Source organism: Podarcis erhardii, assembly GCF_964252035.2.
Source record: "Podarcis erhardii genome assembly, chromosome: 4".
Classification (NCBI taxonomy): domain Eukaryota; kingdom Metazoa; phylum Chordata; class Lepidosauria; order Squamata; family Lacertidae; genus Podarcis; species Podarcis erhardii.
In genome coordinates this window covers 74396755-74413008 of record NC_138508.1, presented here as the reverse complement: position 1 = coordinate 74413008, position 16254 = coordinate 74396755, and the positions used below count along the sequence as shown (strand labels likewise).

The following is a 16254-nucleotide window of genomic DNA, read 5'->3' as shown; positions in this document are numbered from 1 at the left end:
ACCATGTTCAACAAATTTTTTGTGCCACAGGAATCCATCACAAAGATTCCCACCAGTGCAGTGTGACTTCCCCCTCTCCTCCCCTGCATGCCCCGCACCATTCCCATATCTGCTTTGGAGGGTTGGAGGAATAGATGGCGGGAGGATAAAAGGAAGACGGTTCCATTGCACAAGGAAAATCCTATACTGATAGCTGAAACAGTTGTGGGATTATTTCCATATTAAAATTGGAGAAACATTTTACTCAAGCTCCCTAGGAAATTCCAGAATTTTATGTTGTCAGGGGATATATTATCTGCCTTAAAATATGTAAAACCCAGAACAGTGACTAATTCCAATTCAAGGGAGCACCCTCCTCCATGGGTGGTATTTTGCATGCTGTCTCCAGTGGCAGTGACTGAATTATCCAACAGTAATTATTGCAGAGAGGCAACAGGCAGCCTCTTAAATGGGGTGTCCTTTGGATTGCAGCCTTTACTTCTCATGGCACACAGGACATTACTGTCCCACACTCTATCCTCTGCACAGACAATAACTTAGAATGATATTTAACGGATTAAAAACAACAGCAGCAATGGTTGATCACTGATTATATAGTTTAAAAAGTAATACAAATATAAATATAAAACGTTGCTGGCTCTTAACATTGCTGTAATACCATTGGTTACAATTAATCATCAATGAATTGCCTGGTCCATTTAGAAAAGAGATGTTTCTGAAATTATGTCACTGGAATCCATTCAGTCTGAATGCATTTTATCACTTCATTACTCAGAGAATGAAGTTTACTTATTTTTCTAATACTTTGATCTCACTGGAAATAGCATTACTGCTAAAGCAAGTAGATGAGAGTAGTGGCATCTGGCAAGGGACAGCATGGCCGTATTTGGCTAGAATTAAACAACAAAATGCAAGATTTGCAAAGGAAATACACTCATCTGTGCTGAATGTCTTGCAATTGGCACAGTTCTTATTTTTCCATTTTATCATGTAGGTAACCTCATATCAGCTGTACCACCGAGCAGGGCTTTCTCTGACTAATTTTCCAACATTGTGGTTTACAAGTGTCTCCAGAATTAAGCGAAATAACAATCAGTTTGTCTTTGTTCATAATGATCTTTGTCCATAATGATCCTTGTCCATAATTCTGCAACAATAATTAGTTTATTATATTTATATATCGCTTCACACATCCAGAAGCTATTTACAATACTAAAATCCATAACAAATTCAATAAAATAACACAAACACAAAATGCCAACCATGTTCAGTCAAAGAAAAAGTAATCCAAGACAGTACAAAATACTCCCTCCATCCACACAAGACCACCAAAAGCCTGATAATCAGTGCTGTCCAAATGTCTGGAAAAATGTCTTTACTTGGCACCAGAAATACTGTATGACAAAGACAGCACTAGGTGAGCTGCATTGGGGAGACATTCCACAATCAAGAAACTACCACAGAAAAGGCCTGCTCTCCTAATTAATAAAATAATCTTGAACGATAATAATAATTAATAAAGGCAACACATTTTAAATGACCCAAGTAAAATGCCACAAAGTAGTAAGCAATATTTTAGTAGGTCCTAATGAATGTATTGCCCTGCTGTGAATTTATTAATTGTTTTCCAATCACTGTAGACTATTTTCTTCACAATAGGTAACATGTAGAACCCCTTTTAAAAACATAGGTTATTATTTAGTTTGGGGGGCTAATTTTATCCCTGCCACTAGCATTACACTGATACAGGGTGGAATGGAGAAGAAACCCAACAATGTACAGACTGTACTAGGAAACCAACAAAAGGATGAAGAAAATTATCAGAGGCAAGCGGCAAAGTCTTTTCTCTGTAGAAAACAGTCGTGGAGCTCTTATCAGAAGCCACAGCATGTTTACTGCTTCAATTATTGTTCCTCCCCACAAGCTGATTCTCTGAAATGTTCCTGAACTGATTGCAGTAATTACACCTGAAGATTTAAAGTAATGTTCGGGGGGGGGGGGAGAGGTAAAGGACAATTAATAAATGGCCTGTTTTATTTTCCATTTACATGGCTGAGAAAAACATTTCATTAAAAATAAAGGTAGTTCTTGATTACTGTACACTTGTTTGATTGTTTGTTTGTTTGTTGTTTTGAGAAGTAGAACAGTCAAATAAAAATAACTCTGCATTTTTCCAGTTAGATATTTTGCTAGCTACAGAGGTAGGAGACTTTCCAGTGTAGGAGCCTTTGATCCTGAAGTTGTCTAGCCTTTCTGAATACGCTGCCTACTGCAGCTGCTAGAGGACAATGCTACAAATATCTTTTTGCACAATAGAATGTGTTCTATAGAGCATGAAAACCCTCTTTGGCAGCTGTGATGCTCAGTGGAAAACCTGGCAACAGATTTAGTAATTTTAATATCTCAGTTGCTATGAATAATAGTGTCAATGTGAACAAAAGCCGTATAAACGGTGAGTCAACTCTTCATTCCTCCGTGAGAAGTCATTTAACTCAGTTCCACATATAACACATTAAAATGATTCTCCCCTCCACACCCACAAAAATACAGCACACTGCTAGTCCCAAGGATGGTGTGGATACAAGTTAAATTGAATCACGTGGGGCTTATTTCCAAGTAGATGTTTAGGATTGAATTTCCTGGCAGAAATGAAATGCAATACAGCTACATCCTTGCCGACTGCTGCTGCTGAGTTTCCAGTCAGATGCGTCCTGTAATAAGAACAACCTTCCTAGGCTAGAACAATGATTAGTCTAGCTTCGTATTTTGCCTTTGACAGCCGCCCGGCCTGGATGTTTCAGAGAAACTACAATACAGAAGGGAAAAGGAGATACAAAACATATATTCTACCACTGAGCCTCATTCCTTATTGCTAATTCCTCGTTTCCAACTTAGAAGTCCCCTAAAGCTGATAACAACATTATGAATATTCTAACAATTGCTGAAAATAGCAAACATGTTAAAGATTAACAGGTGTGTCAAGAGTTAGAGACATTTAGGTTTATGCTCTGGACTCTTGTTGTTGTTTAGTCGTTTAGTCGTGTCCGACTCTTCGTGACCCCATGGACCAGAGCACGCCAGGCACTCCTGTCTTCTCCTGCCTCCCACAGTTTAGTCAGGCTCATGTTTGTAGCTTCGAGAACACTGTCCAACCATCTCGTCCTCTGTCTTCCCCTTCTCCCTTCTCCCCTTCTCTGTCTCCCCTTCTTCTGAAAAGTGAAAAGATCGCACTAACTTGCAAATGGGTTTCTGCATCACTTGATGTATGGACCATTTGAGCTGTTTGTAAGATGTTGGCTTGACACAGGATACAGACTAGTTGTCGAGACAATGCTTTCCTTCTGAACTGTTAGCGCTAACCTCTTTGTAAAAAGAGCGCTCAAGGTAATAAAAAGAAAATTGCCAGTAGCTGCCTGGGAATGTGTGTCTTGCAATTTCCTTGACATCTATCTTCCCCACCCCCATCAAACAACAAAGGCTGAGTATGGCAGATACAAAGTAGGTCACTGTTAGGAACGAGCAGTGGGGGTAGGGGACTGATGCTTACCTCTGAATCAGCAGGGAGCTAAATTCTCTAGCAATGTCCTTGTGAGTTGATTTGCAGGAACAATGTCTGAATAGCTTGCCTTCTAGCATCCTAAGCATTCCAAGCATCAAACTAGGTTAAAAATAAGTTATCAGTGTGTTTGGAGAACTGAATAAACAGTTCATTTGTCTATTACTTTCAGGTTGTTCCTGTGGTCCTGGTACTCCATGTCGCCACTACACCAGGGCTAATGCCATCATACTCCGAGGTCAATCAGAAGGACAAGTTCAACCAGAAGCACAAGTTCCTTGTGTGATGTTTGAAAATATGCTTTTAATCCTAGAACCTCCATGATCTTGCAATGTCTGAAATATAGAAATTTCCAGAGTAGTTTCCATTATTTTGTGTGTGTGTGTGTGTGTGTATGTTTGTGTATGCATGTGTTATACTTGATGGCTTGGAGTTTTGTGTACAAATTGACCTGCGGAGCAAAGGGGAACTTTGAGGGGAAGATTTTAAGAGAACATATTAAAGGTACTTTGCTGCGTGTGTTGACTCCTAAAAATAAGCTGGCTAATACTGATAAGAATTTGTAAAAAGATGTGTGAAGTAAGCATTAGATAAGGTAGTTGTATCAGACAGGATTTGAAATAAGTCCAATGTCTGACTAGTAGGCCTTTATCTTACCAGAAGCAGAGCATCATATGCAATACTGTACCAGATATAAGGCAAGTAGGATTATTTGTTTTATTTATTGTTTATGTAATGTATTTATATCCCACCTTTCTGCCAAGCTGGGTCAATGGACTGAGGTATGATCTGAGAAAGTTAGATGGTTCTACAAGCTGAGAGTGTTTAAACACTTGCCTTCGTCCACAAAGGAGGAAACATAGCCCAGAGGGAGGATAGTTCTCCGTCCCATTTGTCCATCACTACCATGACTGTTATGTATTGAAGTTCTCACCCTGGCCACCAGGAGTATCGTGTAGATAGTTTTCACTCAGGTCCACATCAGTTATTTTAGGCAGGAAACCCTGGGTTGTTGTTGCTACAATGTTGACAGCCGGCTGCCTATAAAAGCAGGCCAGCTGAGCTGTTTGCTGTTCAGTTCTGTTCTGGCCTGTGAATAAACAAGAGCTGTTTGAAAAATTGCTGTGTCGTCTGATATGTTCACCCACAACTTAACAATGACTTTCTCCTGTGAGGCTTAATCACCCTCACAAAAAGGTGAGGGTTTTCTCTCCAGTGCAGTGCTAGCTAACCTCTGGGAGGCCATGCCAGTGGTGGGTGAGGCCACTCCAGACTCATGAACGTGCATAGGAAACAGCCACGCACATCAGCAGGGAGTGGGGGTAGTGGTGGATTTATAGGTATATGAAGTGTGCAAAAAATTAGGGCATCCTGCAGCGGAGGGGCCCCCAAGTTATTAGTATATATTGTTAACTGAGAGGATACCTTTGAAACATGACTATAAACAATGAATGGCTATTGCTGAATTCTAGAATCTTAGTCTGTTGCATTGTTTCCAACCTTTATTTCTCCTACTCCCCAATTAGAATCAGTGGAGGCTGGTCCACTAGGGTGGAGAGTCACCAGCCTAGCCTTCATTGGTGCCGCTGAACAGGTTGCAAAACTCTGAGCTATCAAAAAAAGAAAAGAAGGTGAGACAGTCTAGCCCATCTAGAAATAAAGTTATGAAACCTTGGAAAGCCGCTACATAAACAATACTGTTCTGAGCTAGACGGAAGTATAAGGCATCTGCCTATGTTTCCTTTGCTTTTCTTATTTCCAGACAACTGGTTGTCTGTTTTTTTCACCATCATTCAGAATTTTGTGGCCACTTAGTCCTTGTTGGACATTTTGAGGTTTCTTCCATGCCTTAGGATTGTTTTCTGAAGATTATTGTACCCATGCGAACCTCAGGATTACCCCAAGTCTGCTGATACATCTGTCTTTCCTTGTACATGGGGCGGTGCACTTCCAGCTACATATATGGGATGACCTGAATTGGAAACAGAGGAAATGGTATTGCTTGTGGATCACCTCATAAAAAGGCAAGTGAATGTGGACAAGTCCTTGGGCAAAGAGCTGGTATATTTCTTTGAATGATGGCTTTTGTCTCCAAGCTACCAAAAATGGGCTGAACTGGGCTAAGATGGCAACTGTCCCTGTCACTAGATTTATTGCTCACTTTTAACATCAAGGGAATACCCATACAATTTGAGTGCTCTGCAGGGAACATTATCTTTTTAGACACACAAAACTGTCTGTGCAAATAGTCGGCCCCTAATATTTATTCCTAATAGCAAAAGCATAAAGGAATAGAAAAGTGAACAAAGGTATTTATTCATTTTGAGATTTTAAAAGCCAACATTATATTGCAGCAGTCATATATCTTAAGCTGTGTCTTCCAAATAATGTGCTATCTCTGCCTAGAGTTAAATTGCTTGCTTTGGAACTGGCAGAATACAGTTCAGCCAATATGTCTGTCCTGCCATGCAGAAAATCAGGAAAGCTGTGAGCAGGGTGAATGATAGCTACATGTTATGCAAGTGATTGACACCTTGGAGTAGAGACCTAGAAATGTACTGATCCAAACGTAATAAAGGTATTTGGACTGGAAACTTATATGGCGTGTTAAAGCATACACCAATTATGAGAAAGTGTTTATTTTAGATCTAAACTGCTTTTTATTCAAACACAGCACTTTAAAACAGAGATGAGAACTCTGTATGTCCTCTTGAAGCTTCTGGGCTCCAGCTCCCATCAGCTACAACCAGCATTGCAAATGATTAGGGACTGTGGAAAATGAACCCAAACATTTGGACAGCTGCAGGTTCCTTGACCCTGACTTTGTCACCTCCATTTGCCTCAGTTCCTCAGATCCCCTTCTTGAGAAAGTTTAAGACACAGGACCTACATCTTCTGTGAAGAGGATCAAAAAGAATTATCTGCAATCTTATGTTCCTCATTTAGCACACCTTTGACTTCCTTGTCATAAAAAGGTTTTAACTGCCCCTCTAGCCAGTCTCCTATGTATGTGTGTGGTGGTACTGGTATTCAGCACTATTTTTCTATAAAAAGAGGTGCCGGAACTCAACACAAATGCCTCCCTTGTTCTCTTAGAATGGCAATGGTGCCCATTTGAGAGGAGCCGGAACTGAATTCTGGTGAGTTCTGGCTGCAAAAAAAAAGTCCTGTGGCATTTATGTTTTTAGCAATGGGCTCTGTGTGGGTTTTTGCATCTGTTACCATCTTCTTGCGTGTCTTTTGCCAAAGCCTGTGTTCCTTTTTTGTTCTCATTTGGACAAAATTTCCATTTTCTGAAGGAACATCTCTTGCCTCTAATAGCATCTTTGATTTGCCTCATTAACCATGTTGGCATATTATTCTTTGACCTATATGTCCACAATCACATCCAAATGTGTTACAGTGGTACCTCAGGTTAAGAACTTAATTCGTTCCGGAGGTCCATTCTTAACCTGAAACTGTTCTTAACCTGAGGTACCACTTTAGCTAATGGGGCTCCCGCTGCCGCCGCACAATTTCTGTTCTCATCCTGAAGCAAAGTTCTTAACCTGAGGTACTATTTCTGGGTTAGAAGAGTCTGTAACCTGAAGTGTCTGTAACCCGAGGTACCACTGTACTTGCACTTTGGCTACTGATTCACTAGGGAACCTGCAAGCATCAACGGTCTCCACATCCATGCTTCTCCCTTGCTGAATCGGGACAGGTGTTTTTAGTGCAAAAGGAAAAGGATTGTGGCAAAGACAGCTTGATATGATGCGATAACAGACACAACAGACTGCAAACCTCAAAGCCAAAGGCACTCACTACTGAAACACAAGTAAGAACCACCCCCCAACTAGCCTAGGGAAAGGAATGGCAGTCAAAAACAGAAATAGTGTAGCAGAAACAATCCAGTGTTGCGTATTAAATTAATGAAATTGAGGACACCACCTCCAGTATGCCTTTCCCTGTTCTTCCTACAGAATTTGTATCCAGAGATAGCCATGCCCCACTGGTTCTCTCCCTTCCACCAGACTTCCATTACGCCAACAATATCTCTAAGACCAAGCACTGCAGCTCATCCATCCTGGCTTGGAAACACCTTCAAATGGTCTTTCTCCCCAAATGTCTTTAGCACGTGACTTTAACTGTCTGGTGCTTTGGCCACTCTCCGTTACTATCATATGCCCTTGCACTCAATGTACTAGGTCTAAACCTCCTCCATTTGAACCATTATAAACACTGTGTTTTAGATGATGTGTGAGCTTTTCAGAAACAGAGAGAAATAATAGTTTCTTATGCCACATGTCCGAATTCAAGTGTTTTGTGTCTTTCCCGTTCTCTGTTATGGTCTGTCTTGAAGCTACCAACTGTATAGCTATTTCAGATGTGTGTTACTGGGTCAGGAAACAAGGAAAGCAAACATAAACTGGGATCACAGGGAATATCTGTGTGCATGGACTTATCCATCTCCTGCAGTACCTGTTTCCAGATTTTTTTAATATAACCAGACTGTATTTTAATTATGTATTCACAACCAGAATTTATTTTAATTGTATGCTGTTCTAAGCTTCCAAATGAGAGAAAGGGCATTTAAAAATACAATGAATAATAAGATTCACACTGGAGATTTGCAACAAATCTTGGAATGTAATGGCAGCTAAAGTTATATAATCTATGTAAGTTTATATTGTAGACAGGACTGAAGAGTGTCCTGCAAAGTCCAGGCTCAAATTAAGGCCAAAAAAGCTTTGTCTGTCTGCATTAGTTTTCCATTAATTTAAGTCACATAAAACACAGATTTCACATGCATTGGCTGGGGGGAGCAGGAAGGGGCTGTTACATTATAGAAGATTACAGAGGGAATTCCCCCCCCCCCAAAGTGTAGCTTACTATGATTTCTTTTCTGTGTGGAGCTTCTGAAGAGTGAGCAACCTATCATTTGAAGATTGCAGTTTTAACTGCCTGCAGGATTAACGATTGTAGTGTTTGTTTTGAATGAGCTGCCATAATAACTCAACAGAAGCAGTTTGTGACAATTGAAGGAAAGAGAATAGATATGAATGGTTCCTGCTGATAAAACTGATTCCTTCCTGTGCCATTCAATGCCCAGGAAGAGAAATAAGGAGAATTAAGACCTTGGGTAGGTGATGGTGGAAACATCTGGTGAGGATGTACTTTATTTTGGTCACTACTTTCAGCACCAGCAGTATTGAAAACTTTTTTAAAAAACCCACAATAATAGGTTAAGATACTATTTTGTGTGTGTGTGTGTGTGTGTGTGTGTGTGTGAAGACAAATTCATAGAGGATAAGGCTATCAGTGTCTAGGTAAAAGTAAATGGACCCCTGAGCATTAGGTGCAGCCGCGAACAACTCTGGGGTTGCGGCGCTCATCTTGCTTTACTGACCAAGGGAGCTGGCGTACAGCTTCCTGGTCATGTGGCCAGCATGACTAAGTCGCTTCTGGCGAACCAGAGCAGTGCACAGAAACGCCATTTACCTTCCCTCTGGAGTGGTACCTATTTATCTAATTGCACTGCATGCTTTCGAACTGCTAGGTTGGCAGGAACAGGGACTGAGCAACGGGAGCTCACCCCATCGCGGGGATGTGAACTGCCAACTTTCTGATCAGCAAGTCCTAGGCCCTGTGGTTTAACCCACAGCGTCTACTAGCTATCAAAGGCTATGATGGCTCTATGTTCTACCTCCACAACTGGATGCAATGCGTCTCTGTATACCAATTTCTGGGAATCGTAAGTGGGGAGAATGCTGCTGTTGCATTAAAGTCTTGCTTGTGGGCTTCCCATAGGCATCATCTCGGTCACCGTGAGAACAGGATGCTGGATTGCGTAGGCCTTTGGTCTAATCCAGCAAGGCTCTACATAATGCCAACTGTGAGTGATAGAAGTGCATGGAAGTACCACAATATGAGCCTGGATCAGAGAAGACCCTGCTTGCTTGCTCATTTATCTATTTAATACACTGGGTGTTTTATTTATTTATACACCACACTCTGCAAGGTCGGTCTTTATATGGGTCAACAGCATGTGTCTTGCAGGAGCAGACAAGTGGTGTCATTCTGCACTCAGAAACTAGCACTACCAGGCAAAGAGACACTCAGGGACAAGTACTACCAGCCAATGAGAGGTTTCCCAGAAAGAGTGAGGTGGGGTTAGAGTAAGGTTACCAGATTTTTTTCAATGAATCCAGGGACACTTTTCAACTTCAATGGATTTTGTATGGGGACTGATTTGTAAATCTGGGGGCTGTCCCTGGGAAACGGGGACATCTGGCAGCCTTAGGTTAGACGCAAGCAGCTCAGAAGGCCAGTGGCTGGGGGATAACGTCAGCTGACAATGAACTGCAAGACGAATCAAAGAGAATAAAATAGTATAGGGAGAGAGCTAAGGTCCTTGTTGGGTGGGGTTGTAGAATTTGTTTCCTTCTTATTCTGTCATTCCTTGAAGGAATTCATGGGGGCATATATATTTCTCCCAGTGCTTTTCATCCTCACAACTACCCTGAGAGACCTTTATGGCTTAGGACCAGATTCTCCACGTTTGCCTGCTTGGAGACTCTTTTCTCCAGCCTGAGGTACCCAGCAAAGGGATTATTATTATTTTCTCCAGTGCTGGCATCCTGGATGTGGAATGCTCTCCCCAACCTTATGGTTTACCCAGGCTTTTACACTTTTATTTTTCCTTTCCCTATTACTCTGGTTTGTATTTTTTTTTTTTTAAATGTAGCTTTTATGGATTAACTGTTTTTCAATTTCAGTTTTAATATTTCATTGTAATATTTCATTTTAAGATGGCCTGATAATTTGACTGAAGGGCAGGGTGTAAACCTTGATGTTAAATAAATAAATAAGGTAGTTAAGCTGAGAGGGAGGGACTGATACGAGCTCAGCCAATGAGTACCCTTGCTTGGTGGATATTGGAACTTGGCTGTCTCCAGCCCTACTTCTTGCTGCCAGCTGCTGTACCACAGTTCACTTTTGTGGGATTTAAGCAGCTTAGCAGTGTGCAGAGATAGAATGGCAAAGTTTCTTGTGTAGAAAGTGCCTTTGTCGTTTATGAGGAGGAAGAAAGCACAAAAAACTCTCTGTGTCCTCATTAGTAGCACTCAAGAAATGAGCAAAGTCAAGAAATGAGCAAAGAAACCCAAAGCAGACTTAAGAAGATAATGACCTTGTCGTTGTGGCAGAAGGTCTGCAAAACAAACCCCATGGAAGTAAGAATTGATACTTCACTTGTGGCAAGTGGAACATTTGAAGCTGCCCTCTTAGTATTAGTAACCGAAGTAAATTTAACATGCTTGTAATTGGTGTTTTCCAGGTTTTCCCTTTTTGAATGGCACTCCCATAGGCTACATTACAAGCTGCTTCTGAAATTCCTCATGCTTTCAGAAGAAGTTTGCTATGTAGCCTGAGCAGGTGTTGTTCAAGACAGACCAAGCCCCTTTGAGTTGTGCAGTTTGTTGGATCCTCATCCAGGGTGATGTGACTTACGGTACATTGCTTTGGGTCAAGGTGAAAATGTCTACTCTTGGTTTTGTGCTTAAGAGGCACAGCAAGTAAAAAGATGAGATTGCTGAAAACGTTAGATTTGGGGTAATTCAGCAAATAAATAAATAAATATAATTCACTTCCAGGTAAAACTTTGTTACCTTTGAGACAGATGCAGAATTATTTACTGGAACATTGCATTATTCATAATATATAGTGATGGGTTGTATTAAATGCTAATCCTACTCAGAGTAAACCCAGTTAACCTAATGGACAAGATTCCCAGGTCTAACTCGGGTTAATTAATTTCAGTGCATCTACTCTGACTATGACTTTGTTGGAATTATTTTTGAAATGCATATTTTATGCATAGAGTTAATTAAATTAAAATTAAATTTCTCCTGAACCAACCGTGGAGATAAATGGATGTTTACTGGTAACTAAAACAATTTTGTCTAGACTTTGGCAGTGGTTATATATTCATTTATTTCTCAGAGGTCTGGGAATTTTAGCAGTTGCAGCCCTGCCACTCACGAGGACAAGATGTCCATAACATTTCATCTCCGCAAGTCAGGAGAAATTATTTCTAGGTCACTGCCGAGAAAGATCATAAGCTCAATTTCATTTAAAAACTCCGCAGTTTTGGTTTCCATGTATTATAATTTCAAAACCCACAGCTGGGCAATATTTATTTATTAGGACCAGCCAAAACATCACAAAAGAAGCAACCAGGCTTTTGAATTCACCAAACCCTTCATCAGACTGGATGGCAAACAAAATGGCGAAAGGAGAGGAAACTATCTTGATACCAAGGCCACAAAGTCTGCATTTAGACCTTCCCTTGCGCCTGCAAGGGTTTCTCCTCCCCTCCTTCCCTCTGCTGAAATGAGGAATTGAAAGAAGCATTCTATGATAGCCAACAGAATCGGCTGCACTATGTGTTTGGTTGTGGTATGTGTGGTTCCTATGGCAGTTTCTCTGGTTTAGAAACGTGCCCCACAGACCCCAAAAGATTGGCAACCCCCCGCTATACTAGGTGCTACGCAGGTCTCAGGTTGCCGCTACATGGGGCAAAGAAACCACTCACATTTGCCTCTGGTCACTCCCACTTTTCGCCTCTGGCCCTGCCCATCGCTGATGGACATGTGGCCCATGGAATGTTACCTATGCAGGAATATCATTTTCAGGCTGAAAAACACCCCCCACTCCTACAATATGGATTCTAGATCTCAAAAATCAAAATACGAGATGCTAATATAAGCCAGGCATAGGCAAAGTCAGCCCTCCAGATCTTTTTGAGACTACAATTTCCATCATCCCTGACCACTGGTCCTGTTAGCTAGGGATGATGGGAGTTGTAGTCCCAAAACATCTGGAGGGCCGAGTTTGCCTATGCCTGATATAAGCGTTCACACCCTGCAGCAGCAGCAGACAAGAGGTGTCATTCTGCACTCAGAAACCAGCACTACCAGGCAAAGAGACACTCAGGGACAAGTACTACCAGCCAATGAGAGGTTTCCCAGAAGCAGTGAGGTGGGGTTAGAGTAAGGTTACCAGATTTTTTTCAATGAATCCAGGGACACTTTTCAACTTCAATGGATTTTGTATGGGGACTGATTTGTAAATCTGGGGGCTGTCCCTGGGAAACAGGCACATCTGGTAGCCTTAGGTTAGACGCAAGCAGTTCAGAAGGCCAGTGGCTGGGGGATAACATCAGCTGACAATGAACTGCAAGACGAATCAAAGAGAATAAAAAAGTATAGGGAGAGAGCTAAGGACCTTGTTGGGTGGGGTTGTAGAATTTGTTTCCTTCTTATTCTGTCATTCCTTGAAGGAATTCATGGGGGCATATATATTTCTCCCAGTGCTTTTCATCCTCACAACTACCCTGAGAGACCTTTATGGCTTAGGACCAGATTCTCCACGTTTGCCTGCTTGGAGACTCTTTTCTCCAGCCTGAGGTACCCAGCAAAGGGATTATTATTATTTTCTCCAGTGCTGGCATCCTGGATGTGGAATGCTCTCCCCAACCTTATGGTTTACCCAGGCTTTTACACTTTTATTTTTCCTTTCCCTATTACTCTGGTTTGTATTTTTTTTTTTTAATGTAGCTTTTATGGATTTACTGTTTTTCAATTTCAGTTTTAATATTTCATTGTAATATTTCATTTTAAGATGGCCTGATAATTTGACTGAAGGGCAGGGTGTAAACCTTGATGTTAAATAAATAAATAAGGTAGTTAAGCTGAGAGGGAGGGACTGATACGAGCTCAGCCAATGAGTACCCTTGCTTGGTGGATATTGGAACTTGGCTGTCTCCAGCCCTACTTCTTGCTGCCAGCTGCTGTACCACAGTTCACTTTTGTGGGATTTAAGCAGCTTAGCAGTGTGCAGAGAGAGATGGCAAAGTTTCTGTGTAGAAAGTGCCTTTGTCGTTTATGTGGAAGAAGAAAGCACGAAAAAAATCTGTGTGTCCTCATTGGTAGCACTCAAGATGGAAAGGGATCATGAATGCAGTCGAGAAATGAGCAAAGAAACCCAAAGCAGACTTAAGAAGATAATGACCTTGTCATTGTGGCAGAAGGTCTGCAAAAAAAACAAACAAAAAAACAAAAAAACAAAAAAAACCCATGGAAATAAGAATTGATACTTCACTTGTGGCAAGTGGAACATTTGAAGCTGCCCTCTTAGTATTAGTAACCGAAGCAAATTTAACATGCTTGTAATTGGTGTTTTCCAGGTTTTCCCTTTTTGAATGGCACTCCCATAGGCTACATTACAAGCTGCTTCTGAAATTCCTCATGCTTTCAGAAGAAGTTTGCTATATAGCCTGAGCAGGTGTTGTTCAAGACAGCCCAAGCCCCTTTGAGTTGTGCAGTTTGTTGGATCCTCATCCAGGGTGATGTGACTTACATTGTTTTGGCTCAAGGTGAAAATGTCTACTCTTGGTTTTGTGCTTAAGAGACACAGCAAGTAAAAAGATGAGATTGCTGAAAACGTTAGATTTGGGGTAATTCAGCAAATAAATAAATAAATATAATTCACTTCCAGGTAAAACTTTGTTACCTTTGAGACAGATGCAGAATTATTTACTGGAACATTGCATTATTCATAATATATAGTGATGGGTTGTATTAAATGCTAATCCTACTCAGAGTAAACCCAGTTAACCTAATGGACAAGATTCCCAGGTCTAACTCGGGTTAATTAATTTCAGTGCATCTACTCTGACTATGACTTTGTTGGAATTATTTTTGAAATGCATATTTTATGCATAGAGTTAATTAAATTAAAATTAAATTTCTCCTGAACCAACCGTGGAGATAAATGGATGTTTACTGGTAACTAAAACAATTTTGTCTAGACTTTGGCAGTGGTTATATATTCATTTATTTCTCAGAGGTCTGGGAATTTTAGCAGTTGCAGCCCTGCCACTCACGAGGACAAGATGTCCATAACATTTCATCTCCGCAAGTCAGGAGAAATTATTTCTAGGTCACTGCCGAGAAAGATCATAAGCTCGATTTCATTTAAAAACTCCGCAGTTTTGGTTTTCATGTATTATAATTTCAAAACCCACAGCTGGGCAATATTTATTTATTAGGACCAGCCAAAACGTCACAAAAGAAGCAACCAGGCTTTTGAATTCACCAAACCCTTCATCAGACTGGATGGCAAACAAAATGGCGAAAGGAGAGGAAACTATCTTGATACCAAGGCCACAAAGTCTGCATTTAGACCTTCCCTTGTGCCTGCAAGGGTTTCTCCTCCCCTCCTTCCCTCTGCTGAAATGAGGAATTGAAAGAAGCATTCTATGATAGCCAACAGAATCGGCTGCACTATGTGTTTGGTTGTGGTATGTGTGGTTCCTATGGCAGTTTCTCTGGTTTAGAAACGTGCCCCACAGACCCCAAAAGATTGGCAACCCCCCGCTATACTAGGTGCTACGCAGGTCTCAGGTTGCCGCTACATGGGACAAAGAAACCACTCACATTTGCCTCTGGTCACTCCCACTTTTCGCCTCTGGCCCTGCCCATCGCTGATGGACATGTGGCCCATGGAATGTTACCTATGCAGGAATATCATCTTCAGGCTGAAAAACACCCCCCACTCCTACAATATGGATTCTAGATCTCAAAAATCAAAATACGAGATGCTCATATAAGCCAGGCATAGGCAAAGTCAGCCCTCCAGATCTTTTGAGACTACAATTTCCATCATCCCTGACCACTGGTCCTGTTAGCTAGGGATGATGGGAGTTGTAGTCCCAAAACATCTGGAGGGCCGAGTTTGCCTATGCCTGATATAAGCGTTCACACCCTGCAGCAGCAGCAGACAAGAGGTGTCATTCTGCACTCAGAAACCAGCACTACCAGGCAAAGAGACACTCAGGGACAAGTACTACCAGCCAATGAGAGGTTTCCCAGAAGCAGTGAGGTGGGGTTAGAGTAAGGTTACCAGATTTTTTTCAATGAATCCAGGGACACTTTTCAACTTCAATGGATTTTGTATGGGGACTGATTTGTAAATCTGGGGGCTGTCCCTGGGAAACAGGCACATCTGGCAGCCTTAGGTTAGACGCAAGCAGCTCAGAAGGCCAGTGGCTGGGGGATAACGTCAGCTGACAATGAACTGCAAGACGAATCAAAGAGAATAAAAAAGTATAGGGAGAGAGCTAAGGTCCTTGTTGGGTGGGGTTGTAGAATTTGTTTCCTTCTTATTCTGTCATTCCTTGAAGGAATTCATGGGGGCATATATATTTCTCCCAGTGCTTTTCATCCTCACAACTACCCTGAGAGACCTTTATGGCTTAGGACCAGATTCTCCACGTTTGCCTGCTTGGAGACTCTTTTCTCCAGCCTGAGGTACCCAGCAAAGGGATTATTATTATTTTCTCCAGTGCTGGCATCCTGGATGTGGAATGCTCTCCCCAACCTTATGGTTTACCCAGGCTTTTACACTTTTATTTTTCCTTTCCCTATTACTCTGGTTTGTTTTGTTTTTTTTAATGTAGCTTTTATGGATTTACTGTTTTTCAATTTCAGTTTTAATATTTCATTGTAATATTTCATTTTAAGATGGCCTGATAATTTGACTGAAGGGCAGGGTGTAAACCTTGATGTTAAATAAATAAATAAGGTAGTTAAGCTGAGAGGGAGGGACTGATACGAGCTCAGCCAATGAGTACCCTTGCTTGGTGGATATTGGAA

General features: G+C 41.3%; 1 long non-coding RNA gene across 1 annotated transcript; it reads left to right on the top strand.

Moving 5' to 3' along the window:
- Nucleotides 1-414: 414 nt before the first annotated feature.
- On the top strand, nt 415-4675 carry LOC309340323. Its single transcript, XR_014155934.1, has 2 exons — nt 415-3032; nt 3218-4675. It is a non-coding gene; the product is annotated as an uncharacterized lncRNA (long non-coding RNA).
- Nucleotides 4676-16254: the final 11579 nt, after the last annotated feature.